The 25,153-nt window shown below is 57.3% G+C and overlaps 2 non-coding genes across 2 annotated transcripts; both read left to right on the forward strand.

Moving 5' to 3' along the window:
• The first annotated feature begins 8,899 nt into the window (after positions 1-8,899).
• Positions 8,900-8,981, forward strand: TRNAS-GCU (transfer RNA serine (anticodon GCU)). Its single transcript has one exon. It is a non-coding gene; the product is annotated as a tRNA-Ser (tRNA).
• Positions 8,982-19,928: 10,947 nt separating this feature from the next.
• TRNAS-GCU (transfer RNA serine (anticodon GCU)) lies at positions 19,929-20,010 on the forward strand. The gene has a single exon. It is a non-coding gene; the product is annotated as a tRNA-Ser (tRNA).
• The last annotated feature ends 5,143 nt before the right edge of the window (positions 20,011-25,153 follow it).

Consider the following 25,153-nt stretch of genomic DNA (forward strand, 5'->3'; position numbering starts at 1 on the left):
TTCACTGCAACAGCCTCCCCAGGGACGTGGTAGAGTCCCCATGACTGGGAGGTTTTCAAGATGCGCTTGGACAGGGTGCTAGATAATCTCATCTAGGCTCCCTTTCCCACAAAAGCTTGCACCAGAGGATCTTTGGAGGTCCCTGCCACTCGGGGCGATTCTCTCATTCTATCAATATTCGGGCTTCCTTCATACTGTGTTTTGTGGCTTTCGAGGGGTGCCGATGAGTACTGGGGCTCCTTCCACAAGAGCTCTCACCCCAAGCTGGCCTTGTCTCCATTGCTATGGGATGTCGGGGCAAAAGACGAGGCTCTCTCAAAGCCAGGAACTAGGGAGAAAGCCTGAGTTTTACCAAGCGAGGAACTCTTTTGGACACTCAGCTGGTTGGGATTGGAGAAGAGGGGAGAATGAAACAGGACTCTCTTGCAAAGCTGATGCCCAATGTCTTTAATGAGAAAATCAAAGGACAATGGAAAAGGCGAGAGCTTAAGCAATGCATTTTGGAGGAGGCTGAGTGAAGCTCAGAGAAGTGCTGCCATCTGAAGGAAAACCTCCACGCCAGGGATGCTGCTTTTCCAACTCCCCTTCAAGGCTCTGGCAGTCATGTATCTCCTAGACCCATTGCTACGGAAGGAAGGAGGAGGTATTTGGTGGTGAGCGTAAGGCAAAGCAGAGCAAGAGGGGGAAAGAGAGAGGCTTCCTTGGGAAGAGACGGAAGGCCAGCGCAGGCCCCTTCCTCCAGGCGGAGCGGTGGGAGCTCAGCTCCTCTGCAGACCATGGCCGTGCTCTCAGGGCTGGCTCCAGGGCTTTCCTGGAGGCTCCCAGCGCTCAACCACGGGGAGGCAATATACGGCCTTCAGCATAAGAGATTGCCCCGTCCCAGAGGCCCGCAGAGCCCACGGCCCAGACCGGACCACCCAAAGCCCCCCAGCCCCAGGGAGCCCCCAGAAGCGATGGGCACACTGCCAGCGCTGAGAGAGCTCCCCACGGCAGCCGACGCGGTGGATCCCACGGCTGTGCTCTGAGGGAAGGAGCTGAGGATTGGGCCCGGCAGCGTCACCAGGACCGGCGAGGGCTGGATGGCAACGCTGGAGTCGGCGCACCGGATGACGCAGGGCTCGTTGCAGCTGTTGGCAAGCGGGGTTGGGCCGCAGGCAGCTGGCAGGCACGGGCTGTAGCACGCCATGTCTCGCGGAGGGAGGCGACCCTGCAAGACCGGGAGGGAGCAGAGGGCATTAGCTGTCGGGCCCTTTCAGACCTCCAGCTTGGCTCCTCTGAGAACGGGCAGTGCCTAGGAGCTCAGCAGAGAGAGATGTAGCATGGGGCACGAGTCAAGAAAGCTGTGTCCGGCAGGAGGGCCCACAACTTGGCAGAACACCACAATGCAGCCTCCTCTCCACTGCCTTAACCTCCCCGCTGCCTGGTCACAGCCTGCCATAACTGAAGAGCCCTTCTCTCACCTGCTTGGCATGTCTCACCCACAAGGAGCCGGGATAATCTGGCCAGAGTTACTTGCAATGCCCCATGAAATGCAGGGTCCCACTTGGTAAACATTCTCAAAGGCAGAAGCAGTGGCATGGCCCAACGGTTGATGGACCGCCAGTGTCTGCAGAGAGGGGGTTTCTGTGATTGTTGTGGGCCTGCGGTGGGTATTTGTTTGCAACTGAAGGGTCACCCGAGAGGGTCTGTCCAAACCTCCTGTTTGGAAGCTCCCCCCGCCCAAGTCAAGCTCCTTTGCAGCCTATACCTCAGCCAGCCTTGCCACTCCCAGGCACGCCTGCCCCATGGAGGCACTCTGCTGCCTCCAGTTGCTCCATTACCGAGGGTACGTCTGCAGGCTGCGAGGATATTTCACAACAATCCTTCTGCTCAGCCTTGAAGGCTTGCTAGGGAAGGTGCCCTTCAGAGAGTCCTCAGTAAGTCCCCTCCCGGTATGAGGAAATGGATGCCAGGTTTTTCAGACGGGTTGAGCATAGCCTTGATGCTGTGGCCTTAGTCAGGGAAAGATTTTCCACTGCAGACCAAGAGGCTCCCTCTGCTTGGCATCAGGCTGTGTACTTCCTGATCATCAGCCCTTGTACCAGCATGGAGTTGTTCACTCAGCCAAATGGGTCTCCTTCTTCCCCCGCCCCCCGCCCTCCAGAACCCTGGTCTTGTCAGGGCAGGCTCCTCTCACCCACTGCTCTCAGGAGGGGACACGTCTGAGTAAAACGCAACAGGGCGCCTGAAGACAGCAGCCACTACGGAAGAAGACATCTATGGTAGGACTAGCTCTCCCGAGGAAGCTCCTCGTCATGCCAATAATGCAAAAGGAGCATTGCTGAACTGCGGATGGTGGAGGAAGGGCCCGGGCGTTGGGTAGGGAGTGCTGGCCGTATGTCCTGCGCCTTGGATAGAACCACAGCTGGCAAAGAAACCAACCAATGCCCTGTTTCACATCCTAGACTGTTCACCCAGGATGAGGGAGGCAAAATGCATGCAGCCCTCCCCACAAAAACTGTCCTGCCAACCGAGGAGACAAGAGGCAAAATGAACTGAGACTTACCACCTTCACAGAGCAGAGGAAGGCACGAGGAGAGGATGGAGGAGCTGGGAGTTGGGCACGCTTTTATACTGTGGCCCAGAGCCCCAGGGGAGCTGAAAAATGACACAAACACGAAGCATGTTGAGAAACAGCAATTTTGGCTTCTGAAAGCTCTGCTGGTCGACGAAAGACATGCCTCCTTTGCCAGAAATGCTTGGCTCCCTTTTCATCCTGGGCAGCACTGAAGTGATTTGGTTGATAGCAATTATGTTTCTTCCCCAGACCAACGCTCGTTTGAGGTCTCATGCCAGTTGCTGGTGAAGCCTTGCAGCAGATTCAGGCCAGGAGGAGGTGTTGTGCGCGTCCTGCCCTTCCTGGGGAACATGGCCGCCACTTACTTAGGACTTTGCCAGCGGGGCACGCCTGAAGGCCGCTCAGAAGGGTCTCTCTTTGGCGGGCTGAGGCCGACCCTGAGCAACCCCAGTGCCTGCTCAGAGCCCAGCCAAGCCTCTGCAGGACGGCTGTTCTGCTGAGGGACAGAGAACGGAGGAGACTCAGATCCCTGGGGTGATTGGAAGGGGGTCGTCAAACAAGGCCCTCCTGCGGTCTGGAGAGAAACCCCGCTGTGTACAGGGACGGGGACACAGGCCATTGCTGGAGAGGATCGGGCTTCTCGGTGGCAGATCTCTGCTCCCCTCGGGCCTCGGTGATGCACACACTTTCCAGCCATGCAAAGGGAGCCCAGCAGTTCAGCTGTTGTCTTCGGTCAGCAAAGGCCAGAGTGTTTTCTTTGGGAACTGCACAGCCCTTGCCTTGCCTGCCAGGACTTTACTCGTTACTGTCCCGAGGAGAAGCAAAGGCTCAACGTGGCCCTGGACAGCGATGAAGGAGCCTGCTGACTCATGCCTGAAAGCGAGCCATCACCAAGTAGACCTGTCTGCTTTGGCGCAGTCTTCCCAAACGACACTCACCTTTGCATTATGGCCGGGTGGCTTGTTCGGGTCACTGACCCAGAGGGTCTGGCTTGTTTTCCCTGGCTCAGGGATGGATTGGCACATTCAGGGCCCTTTAATTGCGAGGTGGCACCAGCAGACCACCTCGGAGTCACCCAAAAGTGCTGAGGCACTATGAGACACCTCAGCTCCACCTTGGTGCAAATCATCCAGGCACTGGCATCAGGGGCTCTGGGGGAAAGGAATTTAGGTGTGCAGGGGACCCTAGGCGCAACCTCCTGTCCCCATTCCTGCAGAAATGCAGCTTTTTGTACAGTGTTGTCAGGGCTGTTAGCGTCTTGCCCAACCACTTGGTGACTCCTTGAAATCCTGTCATGCTCCTTGGTGAAACAGCAGCCAAAGGAGGACAGCACGGACGTGCCCTGACATTCCCACTCCCGCACGTTTGTGGAGCACAGACCAAATGGAGGCAAGTTGCCAACACGATGTATCCAGGGCCTGGGGAGCCTGCTTTTTTTGACAGACGGGCGTGACAGGCCACCGGACTGAGGCTGCAGCCACTGAGTGGCACCAGATGGTGCTCCCTGCTACCCTGTGAGCCATAGTGGAGACTGTGCCGGTCTGGAAAGGTCCGGGGGGAGCTCAAAGGCCAGGTGCGTGTCGCCAGCCCTAAGAGCTGCCTGGAAAAAGCCTCTGACTGCCCGTGCTGCTTGGGAAGATGGGCCACGCTCTCAGCCGGGCAGCCGTGCCGTTTGGGGGAAGGGTCTTGGGTGGGGGCTGTTGGCTTCCGCTGCAAAGGATTGATGGCTCGGTCTCACTTCTGCCGTTGTTTCCAGCAGAGCCATGCTCTGGGGCTGTAGTGCCGTCCTGCCGGGACGGTCAACCCAGTGCCACAGCTCACGGCAGAAACGTGCTCACTCCGTACAGGCAGAAAGAGGTCCCAGGAGTCACTACGGCGCCAGGGTGGGAGGCAGCCACCCGTGCCTCTTTTCCAGGTGGAACTGGAAGTGCACTGACAAAGCAGCCAGTGATGCTCCCTCCTGCAAGGCTCTGAGGCCTTGGAGGAACTTGAGAGGAGGAACTTGAGAGGCACTCGAGCCCCAGCGTGTCCCCAGCTGAAGGGCAGGGAAGTGGCTGCCCATCTCTTCCAGCCCCCAAAGCCCTGAGATGTGGCCTTTTGAGACGTGGCCCAGCCCCGCAGAAGAGCCACGGGGTGCCCACAGCAATCCCCGCAGGGGAAGCTGCCAGCAGGAACCAACCCTGAGGGAAACTCCCCAAATGGCATGACCTGCCCTATGGCTGCTCTGTTCCCGGCCAGTGCACTAATGCCTGAGCACTCAAACTACTGATGTACAGCCTTGCTGCTCCTCCCTCTCTGCTCTCCCTTCCGGCAGTTGAGAGGTCGTGCAAAGAGGAGCAGACGCCAGGACAGACACTCTGCTCCTCACGTAGCCTCCTTTGCCACCAGGCAGGAGCATGACACAGCCCATCACAGCTCCGCTACAGCAGGCAGTGACTACCATCGCTGGGCTACTCTCCTCCTTGGCCTGCCATCCTGCCCCGCTGCTGCATGTGGGAAGGGTGGGGAGGCATTCCTCTACTGCATGAGGAGCCTGGCCTTTGCTGCGCCTGAGCAAAGCTGAGGCAGCGGGAGAGGGCACGTGCATCCACCTGCCTCAGCAGGCACGGGGTAACACCTGAGGGCAGGAAGCGGACAGCACAGGCCCATCCTTGCTCCGCAAGATGCCTTCTGCTTTGAACTGCAGCCACAAGAGGACACGTCCTTCCCAGGGCTGGCAAGGCAACCAAAAGTGAAAAGCACCCTCAGGCAAATGCTATGAGTGTACTCCTCAGCCACTTTGACCTTGCACCCTTGGGGCTGACTACCCACTTTGAGCATGAGGATTCTGAGAATGAGCATTGACAGATTTCCACAGAACGAGACCTTGTTTCTTCCCCCCTTCCCCTTTTTTCCTTTGTTTTGAGGCCACCACAGAGCTACCTGGCCACCTCTAGGAATGGTCCCAGTGCCCCCATCCCTTCACACCGTGGTGCTTCTCTGCATCTCACATCTCCTTCTTTGGCCTTCATCTTCCATCCACCTCTAGGGGGCTGAGTCTCCTCCTCTCCGTGTCTCTCAGCCGGACAGGCATCCAGCCGGGGCTTGGCTGATTGCTGAGCCCTTCCATGGCCCTGCGGGGCCTTGTGTTTCTCAAGGTCAGCCTCAGCCCTTCAACAGGAGGCCCACGTGAGTGGCCTTCATCTGGAGGGCTCCACAGCTGAAGGCCTGACTGAGCGTGGTAGTCACGTGCCCAACAAAGATGTGCACAAGCCACACACAGGGCCTGGAGCTACGGAAACCCTTTCCTGGGAACTGGCATGGGACCCCAAATGACCGTTGCTTTGAGGAGCCAGCATCTAATGAATCACTGTGCTCTCACCCAACAGGGAAATGCAAGCCAGACCTTTCAGATGAAAGAGACAAGTTCTTCATCTCTTGGCTGTGCTTTGCAAGCCTCAAATTGCTCTCCGTTGACGTGCTGCACAAAGAAGGTGTGTTCCAGGTCTCCTGAGGCGCCGGCTCACCATATAAAAAGCCTGTGCCACTCCAGGCCCTTCCATCCATATCTCTTCCCTTGCTCTCCACGGTGAACTTGGTAAGTCTGAACTCACTCCTTCTCTTCCTGCTGGGAGGATTTCTGGCTGGGGGACTGCTTCCCTTCTGCGCGTGCTCCTTCTGATACGTGGTCCAGGCTTGAAAATACACTGGGCTTCCCTCTTCTGGGAGGTGAGGTGGTGAGGGAAGAGGGAAGGCTTTGTTCCCTTCCGAGAGGGAGTCAGTTTGGCTCCTTTGTAGCAGTGGCTCTGCTGAAGTCTGAGGCTGCATGACCAGTACCATTTAACCGGACACGATGTGCTTCCTCCCCCATCCATAGTGCAGCAACCTGCCTTGGTCACTCTTGGCACGGAAAGGAACTTGCCAGGGAGATCTGACCTGACCCAGGCACTGCCCGTTCTCAGAGGAGCCAAGCTGGAGGTCTGAAAGGGCCCGACAGCTAATGCCCTCTGCTCCCTCCCGGTCTTGCAGGGTCGCCTCCCTCCGCGAGACATGGCGTGCTACAGCCCGTGCCTGCCAGCTGCCTGCGGCCCAACCCCGCTTGCCAACAGCTGCAACGAGCCCTGCGTCATCCGGTGCGCCGACTCCAGCGTTGCCATCCAGCCCTCGCCAGTCCTGGTGACGCTGCCGGGCCCAATCCTCAGCTCCTTCCCTCAGAGCACAGCCGTGGGATCCACCGCGTCAGCTGCCGTGGGGAGCTCTCTCAGCGCTGGCAGTGTGCCCATCGCTTCTGGGGGCTCCCTGGGGCTGGGGGGCTTTGGGTGGTCCGGTCTGGGCCGTGGGCTCTGCGGGCCTCTGGGACGGGGCAATCTCTTATGCTGAAGGCCGTATATTGCTTCCCCATGGCTGAGCGCCGGGAGCCTCCAGGAAAGCCCTGGAGCCAGCCCTGAGAGCGCGGCCATGGTCTGCAGAGGAGCCGAGCTCCCACTGCTCTGCCTGGAGGAAAGGGCCTGCGCTGGCCTTCCGTCTCTTCCCAAGGAAGCCTCTCTCTTTCCCCCTCTTGCTCTGCTTTGCCTTACGCTCCCCACCAAATACCTCCTCCTTCCTTCCGTAGCAATGGGTCTAGGAGATACATGACTGCCAGAGCCTTGAAGGGGAGTTGGAAAAGCAGCATCCCTGGCGTGCAGGTTTTCCTTCAGATGGCAGCACTTCTCTGAGCTTTACTCAGCCTCCTCCAAAATGCATTGCTTAAGCTCTCGCCTTTTCCATTGTCCTTTGATTTTCTCATTAAAGACATTGGGCATCAGCTTTGCAAGAGAGTCCTGTTTCATTCTCCCCTCTTCTCCAATCCCAACCAGCTGAGTGTCCAAAAGAGTTCCTCGCTTGGTAAAACTCGGGCTTTCTCCCTAGTTCCTGGCTTTGAGAGAGCCTCGTCTTTTGCCCCTGACATCCCATAGCAATGGAGACAAGGCCAGCTTGGGGTGAGAGCTCTTGTGGAAGGAGCCCCAGTACTCATCGGCACCCCTTGAAAGCCACAAAATACGGAATGAAGGAAGCCCCATTTTCTGTTGAGTGTCCCTGTGCTGCAGTGATTACAGCAGGGGCTCAACCAAGTGCTGCATTAATGAGAGCCAGTGATGGGCCTGGCTACTTTGTTAGGAAAGTCTTTGTTAAGAACCCAGAAAGTGAATCCCAGGAACCTTTCATATGCACAATGGGGAGTGCCAGCAGTCTGGGGAAGCAGCTCGGCGCAGCATGGCATTTCCCAGGCCTGGCCTCCCTCCTGCCATGGGCTCCTGCCCTGGAGGCAATCCTGAATCTGTCAGTTCTCCTGGTTCACATGTCTCCGCAATTGCAGGCCCATGGGGTGGCCTGGGGCTAGGAGAAACTACTTGGGGTCACCAGGGTGCAAGTGGTTCTGGCCCCAGCCCCCAAGGCTGTGCACTGCTCCCCTTTGTCCAGGGCAGGAATTTTCTCTCCTCCTCCAGGCGGAGGAGAAAGAGAGGCTGCCAGGGCCCTGCCATCCGTGTCCATCCCACGGTGCGCAATCCCGTACCCGCCTTTCTGTTATCCAGCAGGGGCAGCAAGCCTGGCCTCGGCACCATTTTCCCCAGCTCAAGGTCTGACCTTCAAGGCACGGAAAGGTCTGGGCTCAGGGGACCAGTGCAGTTGTTTCAACTCTCTGCAGCACTGCAGCTCTGGCAGGTGAAAAGAGGAGCTGTGTGCAGTGGGGCTGGTGTCCCTCAGCTCCCTCTTCGTTCCTGACTGTTAGCTGTGCTGGGAGAGAAGCAGCCTGTGATGAGATGCTGGGTGAGCGCCGGGGGACCAGCACAGAGGCGCCATGGCCAAGCCTGAGGCACGTGCTCTGTCCTGGTGAAAAAAGTCCACCAGTCAAGTGTGAGTGACTCCTGTCCATATGAGCTGGTGGTATCCTTCCAGAATGTGAGGGAAAGGTGGCTGGTGACAAATTAATCTCAAAGTCAAGCTCAAGTCTGTTGGAGGTGCTGGGCTGCTCTGCGGGCACTCTCTGGTGTTCCTTCCCGGGAAGGAGCGTGGGGCTCTGCTGTTCAGTCGTTTTCTGATGTGAACGCCGAGACCTATTTCGCAAAGTGCCCGGAGCTCAGCCCAGCTGTCAGGAGAGTGGAGCAGTCCCAAAAGGCAAAAGGTGGAGGCTGTCTCCTCTCTCCCATGTCAAAGAGTATAAAAAGCTGTAGGCGTCAGAAGCAGGAGCTGGAGCTGGAGCTGGAGCTGGAGCTGGAGCAGGAGCAGGAGCAGGAGCAGGAGCAGCAGGAGCAGGAGCAGCAAAATGAGGAGCAGTTGCAGCCACAGTGGCAGCAGCGGCAGGAGCAGCAGTAGCCGCATGCTGACGAGGTGGCCGAGTGGTGAAGGCGATGGACTGCTAATCCATTGTGCTCTGCACGCGTGGGTTCGAATCCCATCCTCGTCGGCCAGCCCAACAATGGTCTGAGTTTCTGAGTTTCTGAGTGTGAACAGCTCCATGTGTGTCCCCAAGGAAGCCTTTGTTTTGAGATGAGAGTTGCCTGAAAAGAACTTGCAAGGTTTTCAAGTGGCTCAGGACACACCTCAACCTCTTCTGTCTCCACATAGGCAAGAGGAACAAAAAGGGCAAGAAGGAAGATACAGGCAACTCACACGATGGTCAGCCTCTCCTCGATCCCTGGCAAGATGATAGAGCAAACCATCCTGGAAGCAGTTTCCAAACATAGGTAGCACAGGAAAGCGCTTGGGAGCAGTAAGCATTTAGGATTTCTAAAGGAGAAGTCGTGCTTAACCAAGCTGGTAGCCTTCTACAGTGAGGTGACGAGCTTGGCGGAGAAGGGAAGAGCACTGGATGCTGTTTACCTTGCCTTCAGGAAGGCTCAACCAGCCGCGGAACGAAAACAAAACACGCGTAACCCACCTTCTGTCACAGAACATTTCAAGCAAGATATTCTTTTATGGGAGGCATTGCTCTCGTCTGTCCACAGAATCTCAGAATCGTTGGGGTGGGAAGGGACCTCCTGAGATCCTTTAGTGCAAGCCAACTGCTCCAGCAGGGTCACCTTGAGCTGGTTGCTTAGCACATAGTCCAGTTGGTTTTGAGTACCTCCAAGGACGGAGACTCCACAACCTCTCTGCGCAACCTGGTCCACTGTGTGACACCCCTGACGGCAAGAAAGCGGATTCTTGCCTTGAGATGGAATTGCAGGTGTTTTAATTTGTGCCCACTGCCTCTTGCGCTGGCAGTTCGAATCCAGAAGGATCCCTCTCTGTTCGGTGGCTGCTGAACCCAGCAGCCCAGCAGAGCTCAGGCTGCCACAGCTCCGTGCCCCCAGGCCCAGCCAGCAGCCAGGCTGAGCATGCCTCCCAGGAGGCACACACACACACACAGATCCATGCATACAACCCATATACACATGGCCGACCACACCCATCAGCCCAGGCAGAAACACTCAGCACTCAACAAAGGGCACCCACAGCCTCGTCCAGGTCCTCTTTCTGGCTAATCACGAGGAAGGTCTGTGAGTGGGAAAATACTACACACCTGTACAACGTGGAGCCCTCCATCAGCTGGGCTCAGACTGTAGCCCCTCTACCCTGTAGCTGGTGCCTGGCTCCAGTTGGCCTGGACACCCTGGTCCTTCTGGTAGCCAGCTCCCCCGGTTCTCTCGCCCCTAGAGGCTCGCACGCAGACACTAACAGGTGTCTCTGGCAGTTGGCCAGGACCCTCTGGTGCCTCCTGTAGCCTACTCCTTCTGTGACCTCACCCTTAGAGGCACACACCCATACGTGGCTCCCACGCGGCTTTACCCACTCGCCGCAGCATCTGGCTTGATGCTCGAGAGCAACCACACACTGACTTGCATACCCTCACACGCGCCACTTGCTGGCACGTTATTTCCACTCACCCTGGTCTGTCCAGGTGCCGGCACCCCAGACAAACAGTCCCAGTGACCTCTGGTCCCACTCCAGTGACTGGCACCACCCAGGTAGCAACCACGGCGACCTGTGGTTTGACTCCAGTTGCTGGCCCCTAGGCTTCCATACCCACACATATGCACAGAATAGAGAGCCCCTCACCAGGGAGAAGAGTTAGGAATAGAGCTTAAGAAGAACACAGGACAGGCTGCGCTGATCCGAAGCAGGGCAGGGCCAGGCAAGCATCCCGAACAGCAACCAATTCTTGAGTGACAGCCATGTTGTCCCATCTTCCCTCTACTTTTCCCACGTTTCTTCCTCCCAGGACCACCCTGAACCCTCCCTTCCCCCACCTCTGGTTCCTCTCCCCAAACATTCCATACCCACTCTCGTGCCGTCCTGTCATGCTCTTCCCCTGCACTCAGCACAGTTTTCCAGTACTTAAAGGCCACTACAAAGAGGACGGAGACTCTCTCTTAACAAAGAGCCACACGGAGAGGACAGGGAGCAACTGGGAGAGGTTTTACCTTGATATAAGAAAGACATCTTCTACAGTGAGGACAATCATTCACTGCAACAGCCTCCCCAGGGACGTGGTAGAGTCCCCATGACTGGGAGGTTTTCAAGATGCGCTTGGACAGGGTGCTAGATAATCTCATCTAGGCTCCCTTTCCCACAAAAGCTTGCACCAGAGGATCTTTGGAGGTCCCTGCCACTCGGGGCGATTCTCTCATTCTATCAATATTCGGGCTTCCTTCATACTGTGTTTTGTGGCTTTCGAGGGGTGCCGATGAGTACTGGGGCTCCTTCCACAAGAGCTCTCACCCCAAGCTGGCCTTGTCTCCATTGCTATGGGATGTCGGGGCAAAAGACGAGGCTCTCTCAAAGCCAGGAACTAGGGAGAAAGCCTGAGTTTTACCAAGCGAGGAACTCTTTTGGACACTCAGCTGGTTGGGATTGGAGAAGAGGGGAGAATGAAACAGGACTCTCTTGCAAAGCTGATGCCCAATGTCTTTAATGAGAAAATCAAAGGACAATGGAAAAGGCGAGAGCTTAAGCAATGCATTTTGGAGGAGGCTGAGTGAAGCTCAGAGAAGTGCTGCCATCTGAAGGAAAACCTCCACGCCAGGGATGCTGCTTTTCCAACTCCCCTTCAAGGCTCTGGCAGTCATGTATCTCCTAGACCCATTGCTACGGAAGGAAGGAGGAGGTGTTTGGTGGTGAGCGTAAGGCAAAGCAGAGCAAGAGGGGGAAAGAGAGAGGCTTCCTTGGGAAGAGACGGAAGGCCAGCGCAGGCCCCTTCCTCCAGGCGGAGCGGTGGGAGCTCAGCTCCTCTGCAGACCATGGCCGTGCTCTCAGGGCTGGCTCCAGGGCTTTCCTGGAGGCTCCCAGCGCTCAACCACAGGGAGGCAATATACGGCCTTCAGCATAAGAGATTGCCCCGTCCCAGAGGCCCGCAGAGCCCACGGCCCAGACCGGACCACCCAAAGCCCCCCAGCCCCAGGGAGCCCCCAGAAGCGATGGGCACACTGCCAGCGCTGAGAGAGCTCCCCACGGCAGCCGACGCGGTGGATCCCACGGCTGTGCTCTGAGGGAAGGAGCTGAGGATTGGGCCCGGCAGCGTCACCAGGACCGGCGAGGGCTGGATGGCAACGCTGGAGTCGGCGCACCGGATGACGCAGGGCTCGTTGCAGCTGTTGGCAAGCGGGGTTGGGCCGCAGGCAGCTGGCAGGCACGGGCTGTAGCACGCCATGTCTCGCGGAGGGAGGCGACCCTGCAAGACCGGGAGGGAGCAGAGGGCATTAGCTGTCGGGCCCTTTCAGACCTCCAGCTTGGCTCCTCTGAGAACGGGCAGTGCCTAGGAGCTCAGCAGAGAGAGATGTAGCATGGGGCACGAGTCAAGAAAGCTGTGTCCGGCAGGAGGGCCCACAACTTGGCAGAACACCACAATGCAGCCTCCTCTCCACTGCCTTAACCTCCCCGCTGCCTGGTCACAGCCTGCCATAACTGAAGAGCCCTTCTCTCACCTGCTTGGCATGTCTCACCCACAAGGAGCCGGGATAATCTGGCCAGAGTTACTTGCAATGCCCCATGAAATGCAGGGTCCCACTTGGTAAACATTCTCAAAGGCAGAAGCAGTGGCATGGCCCAACGGTTGATGGACCGCCAGTGTCTGCAGAGAGGGGGTTTCTGTGATTGTTGTGGGCCTGCGGTGGGTATTTGTTTGCAACTGAAGGGTCACCCGAGAGGGTCTGTCCAAACCTCCTGTTTGGAAGCTCCCCCCGCCCAAGTCAAGCTCCTTTGCAGCCTATACCTCAGCCAGCCTTGCCACTCCCAGGCACGCCTGCCCCATGGAGGCACTCTGCTGCCTCCAGTTGCTCCATTACCGAGGGTACGTCTGCAGGCTGCGAGGATATTTCACAACAATCCTTCTGCTCAGCCTTGAAGGCTTGCTAGGGAAGGTGCCCTTCAGAGAGTCCTCAGTAAGTCCCCTCCCGGTATGAGGAAATGGATGCCAGGTTTTTCAGACGGGTTGAGCATAGCCTTGATGCTGTGGCCTTAGTCAGGGAAAGATTTTCCACTGCAGACCAAGAGGCTCCCTCTGCTTGGCATCAGGCTGTGTACTTCCTGATCATCAGCCCTTGTACCAGCATGGAGTTGTTCACTCAGCCAAATGGGTCTCCTTCTTCCCCCGCCCCCCGCCCTCCAGAACCCTGGTCTTGTCAGGGCAGGCTCCTCTCACCCACTGCTCTCAGGAGGGGACACGTCTGAGTAAAACGCAACAGGGCGCCTGAAGACAGCAGCCACTACGGAAGAAGACATCTATGGTAGGACTAGCTCTCCCGAGGAAGCTCCTCGTCATGCCAATAATGCAAAAGGAGCATTGCTGAACTGCGGATGGTGGAGGAAGGGCCCGGGCGTTGGGTAGGGAGTGCTGGCCGTATGTCCTGCGCCTTGGATAGAACCACAGCTGGCAAAGAAACCAACCAATGCCCTGTTTCACATCCTAGACTGTTCACCCAGGATGAGGGAGGCAAAATGCATGCAGCCCTCCCCACAAAAACTGTCCTGCCAACCGAGGAGACAAGAGGCAAAATGAACTGAGACTTACCACCTTCACAGAGCAGAGGAAGGCACGAGGAGAGGATGGAGGAGCTGGGAGTTGGGCACGCTTTTATACTGTGGCCCAGAGCCCCAGGGGAGCTGAAAAATGACACAAACACGAAGCATGTTGAGAAACAGCAATTTTGGCTTCTGAAAGCTCTGCTGGTCGACGAAAGACATGCCTCCTTTGCCAGAAATGCTTGGCTCCCTTTTCATCCTGGGCAGCACTGAAGTGATTTGGTTGATAGCAATTATGTTTCTTCCCCAGACCAACGCTCGTTTGAGGTCTCATGCCAGTTGCTGGTGAAGCCTTGCAGCAGATTCAGGCCAGGAGGAGGTGTTGTGCGCGTCCTGCCCTTCCTGGGGAACATGGCCGCCACTTACTTAGGACTTTGCCAGCGGGGCACGCCTGAAGGCCGCTCAGAAGGGTCTCTCTTTGGCGGGCTGAGGCCGACCCTGAGCAACCCCAGTGCCTGCTCAGAGCCCAGCCAAGCCTCTGCAGGACGGCTGTTCTGCTGAGGGACAGAGAACGGAGGAGACTCAGATCCCTGGGGTGATTGGAAGGGGGTCGTCAAACAAGGCCCTCCTGCGGTCTGGAGAGAAACCCCGCTGTGTACAGGGACGGGGACACAGGCCATTGCTGGAGAGGATCGGGCTTCTCGGTGGCAGATCTCTGCTCCCCTCGGGCCTCGGTGATGCACACACTTTCCAGCCATGCAAAGGGAGCCCAGCAGTTCAGCTGTTGTCTTCGGTCAGCAAAGGCCAGAGTGTTTTCTTTGGGAACTGCACAGCCCTTGCCTTGCCTGCCAGGACTTTACTCGTTACTGTCCCGAGGAGAAGCAAAGGCTCAACGTGGCCCTGGACAGCGATGAAGGAGCCTGCTGACTCATGCCTGAAAGCGAGCCATCACCAAGTAGACCTGTCTGCTTTGGCGCAGTCTTCCCAAACGACACTCACCTTTGCATTATGGCCGGGTGGCTTGTTCGGGTCACTGACCCAGAGGGTCTGGCTTGTTTTCCCTGGCTCAGGGATGGATTGGCACATTCAGGGCCCTTTAATTGCGAGGTGGCACCAGCAGACCACCTCGGAGTCACCCAAAAGTGCTGAGGCACTATGAGACACCTCAGCTCCACCTTGGTGCAAATCATCCAGGCACTGGCATCAGGGGCTCTGGGGGAAAGGAATTTAGGTGTGCAGGGGACCCTAGGCGCAACCTCCTGTCCCCATTCCTGCAGAAATGCAGCTTTTTGTACAGTGTTGTCAGGGCTGTTAGTGTCTTGCCCAACCACTTGGTGACTCCTTGAAATCCTGTCATGCTCCTTGGTGAAACAGCAGCCAAAGGAGGACAGCACGGACGTGCCCTGACATTCCCACTCCCGCACGTTTGTGGAGCACAGACCAAATGGAGGCAAGTTGCCAACACGATGTATCCAGGGCCTGGGGAGCCTGCTTTTTTTGACAGACGGGCGTGACAGGCCACCGGACTGAGGCTGCAGCCACTGAGTGGCACCAGATGGTGCTCCCTGCTACCCTGTGAGCCATAGTGGAGACTGTGCCGGTCTGGAAAGGTCTGGGGGGAGCTCAAAGGCCAGGTGCGTGTCGCCAGCCCTAAGAGCTGCCTGGAAAAAGCCTCTGACTGCCCGTGCTGCTTGGGAAGATGGGCCACGCTCTCAGCCGGGCAGCCGTGCCGTTTGGGGGAAGGGTCTTGGGTGGGGGCTGTTGGCTTCCGCTGCAAAGGATTGATGGCTCGGTCTCACTTCTGCCGTTGTTTCCAGCAGAGCCATGCTCTGGGGCTGTAGTGCCGTCCTGCCGGGACGGTCAACCCAGTGCCACAGCTCACGGCAGAAACGTGCTCACTCCGTACAGGCAGAAAGAGGTCCCAGGAGTCACTACGGCGCCAGGGTGGGAGGCAGCCACCCGTGCCTCTTTTCCAGGTGGAACTGGAAGTGCACTGACAAAGCAGCCAGTGATGCTCCCTCCTGCAAGGCTCTGAGGCCTTGGAGGAACTTGAGAGGAGGAACTTGAGAGGCACTCGAGCCCCAGCGTGTCCCCAGCTGAAGGGCAGGGAAGTGGCTGCCCATCTCTTCCAGCCCCCAAAGCCCTGAGATGTGGCCTTTTGAGACGTGGCCCAGCCCCGCAGAAGAGCCACGGGGTGCCCACAGCAATCCCCGCAGGGGAAGCTGCCAGCAGGAACCAACCCCGAGGGAAACTCCCCAAATGGCATGACCTGCCCTATGGCTGCTCTGTTCTCGGCCAGTGCACTAATGGCTGAGCACTCAAACTACTGATGTACAGCCTTGCTGCTCCTCCCTCTCTGCTCTCCCTTCCCGCAATTGAGAGGTCGTGCAAAGAGGAGCAGACGCCAGGACAGACACTCTGCTCCTCACGTAGCCTCCTTTGCCACCAGGCAGGAGCATGACACAGCCCATCACAGCTCCGCTACAGCAGGCAGTGACTACCATCGCTGGGCTACTCTCCTCCTTGGCCTGCCATCCTGCCCCGCTGCTGCATGTGGGAAGGGTGGGGAGGCATTCCTCTACTGCATGAGGAGCCTGGCCTTTGCTGCGCCTGAGCAAAGCTGAGGCAGCGGGAGAGGGCACGTGCATCCACCTGCCTCAGCAGGCACGGGGTAACACCTGAGGGCAGGAAGCGGACAGCACAGGCCCATCCTTGCTCCGCAAGATGCCTTCTGCTTTGAACTGCAGCCACAAGAGGACACGTCCTTCCCAGGGCTGGCAAGGCAACCAAAAGTGAAAAGCACCCTCAGGCAAATGCTATGAGTGTACTCCTCAGCCACTTTGACCTTGCACCCTTGGGGCTGACTACCCACTTTGAGCATGAGGATTCTGAGAATGAGCATTGACAGATTTCCACAGAACGAGACCTTGTTTCTTCCCCCCTTCCCCTTTTTTCCTTTGTTTTGAGGCCACCACAGAGCTACCTGGCCACCTCTAGGAATGGTCCCAGTGCCCCCATCCCTTCACACCGTGGTGCTTCTCTGCATCTCACATCTCCTTCTTTGGCCTTCATCTTCCAACCACCTCTAGGGGGCTGAGTCTCCTCCTCTCCGTGTCTCTCAGCCAGACAGGCATCCAGCCGGGGCTTGGCTGATTGCTGAGCCCTTCCATGGCCCTGCGGGGCCTTGTGTTTCTCAAGGTCAGCCTCAGCCCTTCAACAGGAGGCCCACGTGAGTGGCCTTCATCTGGAGGGCTCCACAGCTGAAGGCCTGACTGAGCGTGGTAGTCACGTGCCCAGCAAAGATGTGCACAAGCCACACACAGGGCCTGGAGCTACGGAAACCCTTTCCTGGGAACTGGCATGGGACCCCAAATGACCGTTGCTTTGAGGAGCCAGCATCTAATGAATCACTGTGCTCTCACCCAACAGGGAAATGCAAGCCAGACCTTTCAGATGAAAGAGACAAGTTCTTCATCTCTTGGCTGTGCTTTGCAAGCCTCAAATTGCTCTCCGTTGACGTGCTGCACAAAGAAGGTGTGTTCCAGGTCTCCTGAGGCGCCGGCTCACCATATAAAAAGCCTGTGCCACTCCAGGCCCTTCCATCCATATCTCTTCCCTTGCTCTCCACGGTGAACTTGGTAAGTCTGAACTCACTCCTTCTCTTCCTGCTGGGAGGATTTCTGGCTGGGGGACTGCTTCCCTTCTGCGCGTGCTCCTTCTGATACGTGGTCCAGGCTTGAAAATACACTGGGCTTCCCTCTTCTGGGAGGTGAGGTGGTGAGGGAAGAGGGAAGGCTTTGTTCCCTTCCGAGAGGGAGTCAGTTTGGCTCCTTTGTAGCAGTGGCTCTGCTGAAGTCTGAGGCTGCATGACCAGTACCATTTAACCGGACACAATGTGCTTCCTCCCCCATCCATAGTGCAGCAACCTGCCTTGGTCACTCTTGGCACGGAAAGGAACTTGCCAGGGAGATCTGACCTGACCCAGGCACTGCCCGTTCTCAGAGGAGCCAAGCTGGAGGTCTGAAAGGGCCCGACAGCTAATGCCCTCTGCTCCCTCCCGGTCTTGCAGGGTCGCCTCCCTCCGCGAGACATGGCGTGCTACAGCCCGTGCCTGCCAGCTGCCTGCGGCCCAACCCCGCTTGCCAACAGCTGCAACGAGCCCTGCGTCATCCGGTGCGCCGACTCCAGCGTTGCCATCCAGCCCTCGCCAGTCCTGGTGACGCTGCCGGGCCCAATCCTCAGCTCCTTCCCTCAGAGCACAGCCGTGGGATCCACCGCGTCGGCTGCCGTGGGGAGCTCTCTCAGCGCTGGCAGTGTGCCCATCGCTTCTGGGGGCTCCCTGGGGCTGGGGGGCTTTGGGTGGTCCGGTCTGGGCCGTGGGCTCTGTGGGCCTCTGGGACGGGGCAATCTCTTATGCTGAAGGCCGTATATTGCCTCCCCGTGGTTGAGCGCCGGGAGCCTCCAGGAAAGCCCTGGAGCCAGCCCTGAGAGCGCGGCCATGGTCTGCAGGTACCCCAGCTCCCACCGCTCCCACTAGCTGGAGGAAGGGGCCTGCGCTGGCCTTCCGTCTCTTCCCAAGGAAGCCTCTCTCTTTCCCCCTCTTGCTCTGCTTTGCCTTACGCTCCCCACCAAATACCTCCTCCTTCCTTCCGTAGCAATGGGTCTAGGAGATACATGACTGCCAGAGCCTTGAAGGGGAGTTGGAAAAGCAGCATCCCTGGCGTGGAGGTTTTCCTTCAGATGGCAGCACTTCTCTGAGCTTTACTCAGCCTCCTCCAAAATGCATTGCTTAAGCTCTCGCCTTTTCCATTGTCCTTTGATTTTCTCATTAAAGACATTGGGCATCAGCTTTGCAAGAGAGTCCTGTTTCATTCTCCCCTCTTCTCCAATCCCAACCAGCTGAGTGTCCAAAAGAGTTCCTCGCTTGGTAAAACTCGGGCTTTCTCCCTAGTTCCTGGCTTTGAGAGGGCCTCGTCTTTTGCCCCTGACATCCCATAGCAATGGAGACAAGGCCAGCTTGGGGTGAGAGCTCTTGTGGAAGGAGCCCCAGTACTCATCGGCACCCCTCGAAAGCCACAAAATACGGAATGAAGGAAGCCCCATTTTCTGTTGAGTGTCCCTGTGCTGCAGTGATTACAGCAGGGGCTCAACCAAGTGCTGCATTAATGAGAGCCAGTGATGGGCCTGGCTACTTTGTTAGGAAAGTCTTTGTTAAGAACCCAGAAAGTGAATCCCAGGAACCTTTCATATGCACAATGGGGAGTGCCAGCAGTCTGGGGAAGCAGCTCGGCGCAGCATGGCATTTCCCAGGCCTGGCCTCCCTCCTGCCATGGGCTCCTGCCCTGGAGGCAATCCTGAATCTGTCAGTTCTCCTGGTTCACATGTCTCCGCAATTGCAGGCCCATGGGGTGGCCTGGGGCTAGGAGAAACTACTTGGGGTCACCAGGGTGCAAGTGGTTCTGGCCCCAGCCCCCAAGGCTGTGCACTGCTCCCCTTTGTCCAGGGCAGGAATTTTCTCTCCTCCTCCAGGCGGAGGAGAAAGAGAGGCTGCCAGGGCCCTGCCATCCGTGTCCATCCCACGGTGCGCAATCCCGTACCCGCCTTTCTGTTATCCAGCAGGGGCAGCAAGCCTGGCCTCGGCACCATTTTCCCCAGCTCAAGGTCTGACCTTCAAGGCACGGAAAGGTCTGGGCTCAGGGGACCAGTGCAGTTGTTTCAACTCTCTGCAGCACTGCAGCTCTGGCAGGTGAAAAGAGGAGCTGTGTGCAGTGGGGCTGGTGTCCCTCAGCTCCCTCTTCGTTCCTGACTGTTAGCTGTGCTGGGAGAGAAGCAGCCTGTGATGAGATGCTGGGTGAGCGCCGGGGGACCAGCACAGAGGCGCCATGGCCAAGCCTGAGGCACGTGCTCTGTCCTGGTGAAAAAAGTCCACCAGTCAAGTGTGAGTGACTCCTGTCCATATGAGCTGGTGGTATCCTTCCAGAATGTGAGGGGAAGGTGGCTGGTGACAAATTAATCTCAAAGTCAAGCTCAAGTCTTTTGGAGGTGCTGGGCTGCTCTGCGGGCACTCTCTGGTGTTCCCTCCTGGGAAGGAGCGTGGGGCTCTGCTGTTCAGTCGTTTTCTGATGTGAACGCCGAGACCTATTTCGCAAAGTGCCCGGAGCTCAGCCCAGCTGTCAGGAGAGTGGAGCAGTCCCAAAAGGCAAAAGGTGGAGGCTGTCTCCTCTCTCCCATGTCAAAGAGTATAAAAAGCTGTAGGCGTCAGAAGCAGGAGCTGGAGCTGGAGCTGGAGCTGGAGCTGGAGCAGGAGCAGGAGCAGGAGCGGGAGCAGGAGCAGCAGGAGCAGGAGCAGCAAAATGAGGAGCAGTTGCAGCCACAGTGGCAGCAGCGGCAGGAGCAGCAGTAGCCACATGCTGACGAGGTGGCCGAGTGGTGAAGGCGATGGACTGCTAATCCATTGTGCTCTGCACGCGTGGGTTCGAATCCCATCCTCGTCGGCCAGCCCAACAATGGTCTGAGTTTCTGAGTTTCTGAGTGTGAGCAGCTCCATGTGTGTCCCCAAGGAAGCCTTTGTTTTGAGATGAGAGCTGCCTGAAAAGAACTTGCAAGGTTTTCAAGTGGCTCAGGACACACCTCAACCTCTTCTGTCTCCACATAGGCAAGAGGAACAAAAAGGGCAAGAAGGAAGATACAGGCAACTCACACGATGGTCAGCCTCTCCTCGATCCCTGGCAAGATGATAGAGCAAACCATCCTGGAAGCAGTTTCCAAACATAGGTAGCACAGGAAAGCGCTTGGGAGCAGTAAGCATTTAGGATTTCTAAAGGAGAAGTCATGCTTAACCAAGCTGGTAGCCTTCTACAGTGAGGTGACGAGCTTGGCGGAGAAGGGAAGAGCACTGGATGCTGTTTACCTTGCCTTCAGGAAGGCTCAACCAGCCGCGGAACGAAAACAAAACACGCGTAACCCACCTTCTGTCACAGAACATTTCAAGCAAGATATTCTTTTATGGGAGGCATTGCTCTCGTCTGTCCACAGAATCTCAGAATCGTTGGGGTGGGAAGGGACCTCCTGAGATCCTTTAGTGCAAGCCAACTGCTCCAGCAGGGTCACCTTGAGCTGGTTGCTTAGCACATAGTCCAGTTGGTTTTGAGTACCTCCAAGGACGGAGACTCCACAACCTCTCTGCGCAACCTGGTCCACTGTGTGACACCCCTGACGGCAAGAAAGCGGATTCTTGCCTTGAGATGGAATTGCAGGTGTTTTAATTTGTGCCCACTGCCTCTTGCGCTGGCAGTTCGAATCCAGAAGGATCCCTCTCTGTTTGGTGGCTGCTGAACCCAGCAGCCCAGCAGAGCTCAGGCTGCCACAGCTCCGTGCCCCCAGGCCCAGCCAGCAGCCAGGCTGCGCATGCCTCCCAGGAGGCACACACACACACACAGATCCATGCATACAACCCATATACACATGGCCGACCACACCCATCAGCCCAGGCAGAAACACTCAGCACTCAACAAAGGGCACCCACAGCCTCCTCCAGGTCCTCTTTCTGGCTAATCACGAGGAAGGTCTGTGAGTGGGAAAATACTACACACCTGTACAACGTGGAGCCCTCCATCAGCTGGGCTCAGACTGTAGCCCCTCTACCCTGTAGCTGGTGCCTGGCTCCAGTTGGCCTGGACACCCTGGTCCTTCTGGTAGCCAGCTCCCCCGGTTCTCTCGCCCCTAGAGGCTCGCACGCAGACACTAACAGGTGTCTCTGGCAGTTGGCCAGGACCCTCTGGTGCCTCCTGTAGCCTACTCCTTCTGTGACCTCACCCTTAGAGGCACACACCCATACGTGGCTCCCAAGCGGCTTTACCCACTCGCTGCAGCATCTGGCTTGATGCTCGAGAGCAACCACACGCTGACTTGCATACCCTCACACGCTCCACTTGCTGGCACGTTATTTCCACTCACCCTGGTCTGTCCAGGTGCCGGCACCCCAGACAAACAGTCCCAGTGACCTCTGGTCCCACTCCAGTGACTGGCACCACCCAGGCAGCAACCACGGCGACCTGTGGTTTGACTCCAGTTGCTGGCCCCTAGGCTTCCATACACACACATACGCACAGAATAGAGAGCCCCTCACCAGGGAGAAGAGTTAGGAATAGAGCTTAAGAAGAACACAGGACAGGCTGCGCTGATCTGAAGCAGGGCAGGGCCAGGCAAGCATCCCGAACAGCAACCAATTCTTGAGTGACAGCCATGTTGTCCCATCTTCCCTCTACTTTTCCCACGTTTCTTCCTCCCAGGACCACCCTGAACCCTCCCTTCCCCCACCTCTGGTTCCTCTCCCCAAACATTCCATACCCACTCTCGTGCCGTCCTGTCATGCTCTTCCCCTGCACTCAGCACAGTTTTCCAGTACTTAAAGGCCACTACAAAGAGGACGGAGACTCTCTCTTAACAAAGAGCCACATGGAGAGGACAGGGAGCAACTGGGAGAGGTTTTACCTTGATATAAGAAAGACATCTTCTACAGTGAGGACAATCATTCACTGCAACAGCCTCCCCAGGGACGTGGTAGAGTCCCCATGACTGGGAGGTTTTCAAGATGCGCTTGGACAGGGTGCTAGATAATCTCATCTAGGCTCCCTTTCCCACAGAAGCTTGCACCAGAGGATCTTTGGAGGTCCCTGCCACTCGGGGCGATTCTCTCATTCTATCAATATTCGGGCTTCCTTCATACTGTGTTTTGTGGCTTTCGAGGGGTGCCGATGAGTACTGGGGCTCCTTCCACAAGAGCTCTCACCCCAAGCTGGCCTTGTCTCCATCGCTATGGGATGTCGGGGCAAAAGACGAGGCTCTCTCAAAGCCAGGAACTAGGGAGAAAGCCCGAGTTTTACCAAGCGAGGAACTCTTTTGGACACTCAGCTGGTTGGGATTGGAGAAGAGGGGAGAATGAAACAGGACTCTCTTGCAAAGCTGATGCCCAATGTCTTTAATGAGAAAATCAAAGGACAATGGAAAAGGCGAGAGCTTAAGCAATGCATTTTGGAGGAGGCTGAGTGAAGCTCAGAGAAGTGCTGCCATCTGAAGGAAAACCTCCACGCCAGGGATGCTGCTTTTCCAACTCCCCTTCAAGGCTCTGGCAGTCATGTATCTCCTAGACCCATTGCTACGGAAGGAAGGAGGAGGTATTTGGTGGGGAGCGTAAGGCAAAGCAGAGCAAGAGGGGGAAAGAGAGAGGCTTCCTTGGGAAGAGACGGAAGGCCACCGCAGGCCCCTTCCTCCAGGCGGAGCGGTGGGAGCTCAGCTCCTCTGCAGACCATGGCCGTGCTCTCAGGGCTGGCTCCAGGGCTTTCCTGGAGGCTCCCAGCGCTCAACCACAGGGAGGCAATATACGGCCTTCAGCATAAGAGATTGCCCCGTCCCAGAGGCCCGCAGAGCCCACGGCCCAGACCGGACCACCCAAAGCCCCCCAGCCCCAGGGAGCCCCCAGAAGCGATGGGCACACTGCCAGCGCTGAGAGAGCTCCCCACGGCAGCCGACGCGGTGGATCCCACGGCTGTGCTCTGAGGGAAGGAGCTGAGGATTGGGCCCGGCAGCGTCACCAGGACTGGCGAGGGCTGGATGGCAACGCTGGAGTCGGCGCACCGGATGACGCAGGGCTCGTTGCAGCTGTTGGCAAGCGGGGTTGGGCCGCAGGCAGCTGGCAGGCACGGGCTGTAGCACGCCATGTCTCGCGGAGGGAGGCGACCCTGCAAGACCGGGAGGGAGCAGAGGGCATTAGCTGTCGGGCCCTTTCAGACCTCCAGCTTGGCTCCTCTGAGAACGGGCAGTGCCTAGGCGCTCAGCAGAGACAGATGTAGCATGGGGCACGAGTCAAGAAAGCTGTGTCCGGCAGGAGGGCCCACAACTTGGCAGAACACCACAATGCAGCCTCCTCTCCACTGCCTTAACCTCCCCGCTGCCTGGTCACAGCCTGCCATAACTGAAGAGCCCTTCTCTCACCTGCTTGGCATGTCTCACCCACAAGGAGCCGGGATAATCTGGCCAGAGTTACTTGCAATGCCCCATGAAATGCAGGGTCCCACTTGGTAAACATTCTCAAAGGCAGAAGCAGTGGCATGGCCCAACGGTTGATGGACCGCCAGTGTCTGCAGAGAGGGGGTTTCTGTGATTGTTGTGGGCCTGCGGTGGGTATTTGTTTGCAACTGAAGGGTCACCCGAGAGGGTCTGTCCAAACCTCCTGTTTGGAAGCTCCCCCCGCCCAAGTCAAGCTCCTTTGCAGCCTATACCTCAGCCAGCCTTGCCACTCCCAGGCACGCCTGCCCCATGGAGGCACTCTGCTGCCTCCAGTTGCTCCATTACCGAGGGTACGTCTGCAGGCTGCGAGGATATTTCACAACAATCCTTCTGCTCAGCCTTGAAGGCTTGCTAGGGAAGGTGCCCTTCAGAGAGTCCTCAGTAAGTCCCCTCCCGGTATGAGGAAATGGATGCCAGGTTTTTCAGACGGGTTGAGCATAGCCTTGATGCTGTGGCCTTAGTCAGGGAAAGATTTTCCACTGCAGACCAAGAGGCTCCCTCTTCTTGGCATCAGGCTGTGTACTTCCTGATCATCAGCCCTTGTACCAGCATGGAGTTGTTCACTCAGCCAAATGGGTCTCCTTCTTCCCCCGCCCCCCGCCCTCCAGACCCCTGGTCTTGTCAGGGCAGGCTCCTCTCACCCACTGCTCTCAGGAGGGGACACGTCTGAGTAAAACGCAACAGGGCGCCTGAAGACAGCAGCCACTACGGAAGAAGACATCTATGGTAGGACTAGCTCTCCCGAGGAAGCTCCTCGTCATGCCAATAATGCAAAAGGAGCATTGCTGAACTGCGGATGGTGGAGGAAGGGCCCGGGCGTTGGGTAGGGAGTGCTGGCCGTATGTCCTGCGCCTTGGATAGAACCACAGCTGGCAAAGAAACCAACCAATGCCCTGTTTCACATCCTAGACTGTTCACCCAGGATGAGGGAGGCAAAATGCATGCAGCCCTCCCCACAAAAACTGTCCTGCCAACCGAGGAGACAAGAGGCAAAATGAACTGAGACTTACCACCTTCACAGAGCAGAGGAAGGCACGAGGAGAGGATGGAGGAGCTGGGAGTTGGGCACGCTTTTATACTGTGGCCCAGAGCCCCAGGGGAGCTGAAAAATGACACAAACACGAAGCATGTTGAGAAACAGCAATTTTGGCTTCTGAAAGCTCTGCTGGTCGACGAAAGACATGCCTCCTTTGCCAGAAATGCTTGGCTCCCTTTTCATCCTGGGCAGCACTGAAGTGATTTGGTTGATAGCAATTATGTTTCTTCCCCAGACCAACGCTCGTTTGAGGTCTCATGCCAGTTGCTGGTGAAGCCTTGCAGCAGATTCAGGCCAGGAGGAGGTGTTGTGCGCGTCCTGCCCTTCCTGGGGAACATGGCCGCCACTTACTTAGGACTTTGCCAGCGGGGCACGCCTGAAGGCCGCTCAGAAGGGTCTCTCTTTGGCGGGCTGAGGCCGACCCTGAGCAACCCCAGTGCCTGCTCAGAGCCCAGCCAAGCCTCTGCAGGACGGCTGTTCTGCTGAGGGACAGAGAACGGAGGAGACTCAGATCCCTGGGGTGATTGGAAGGG

Source organism: Mycteria americana, chromosome 16, assembly GCF_035582795.1.
Source record: "Mycteria americana isolate JAX WOST 10 ecotype Jacksonville Zoo and Gardens chromosome 16, USCA_MyAme_1.0, whole genome shotgun sequence".
NCBI lineage: Eukaryota > Metazoa > Chordata > Aves > Ciconiiformes > Ciconiidae > Mycteria > Mycteria americana.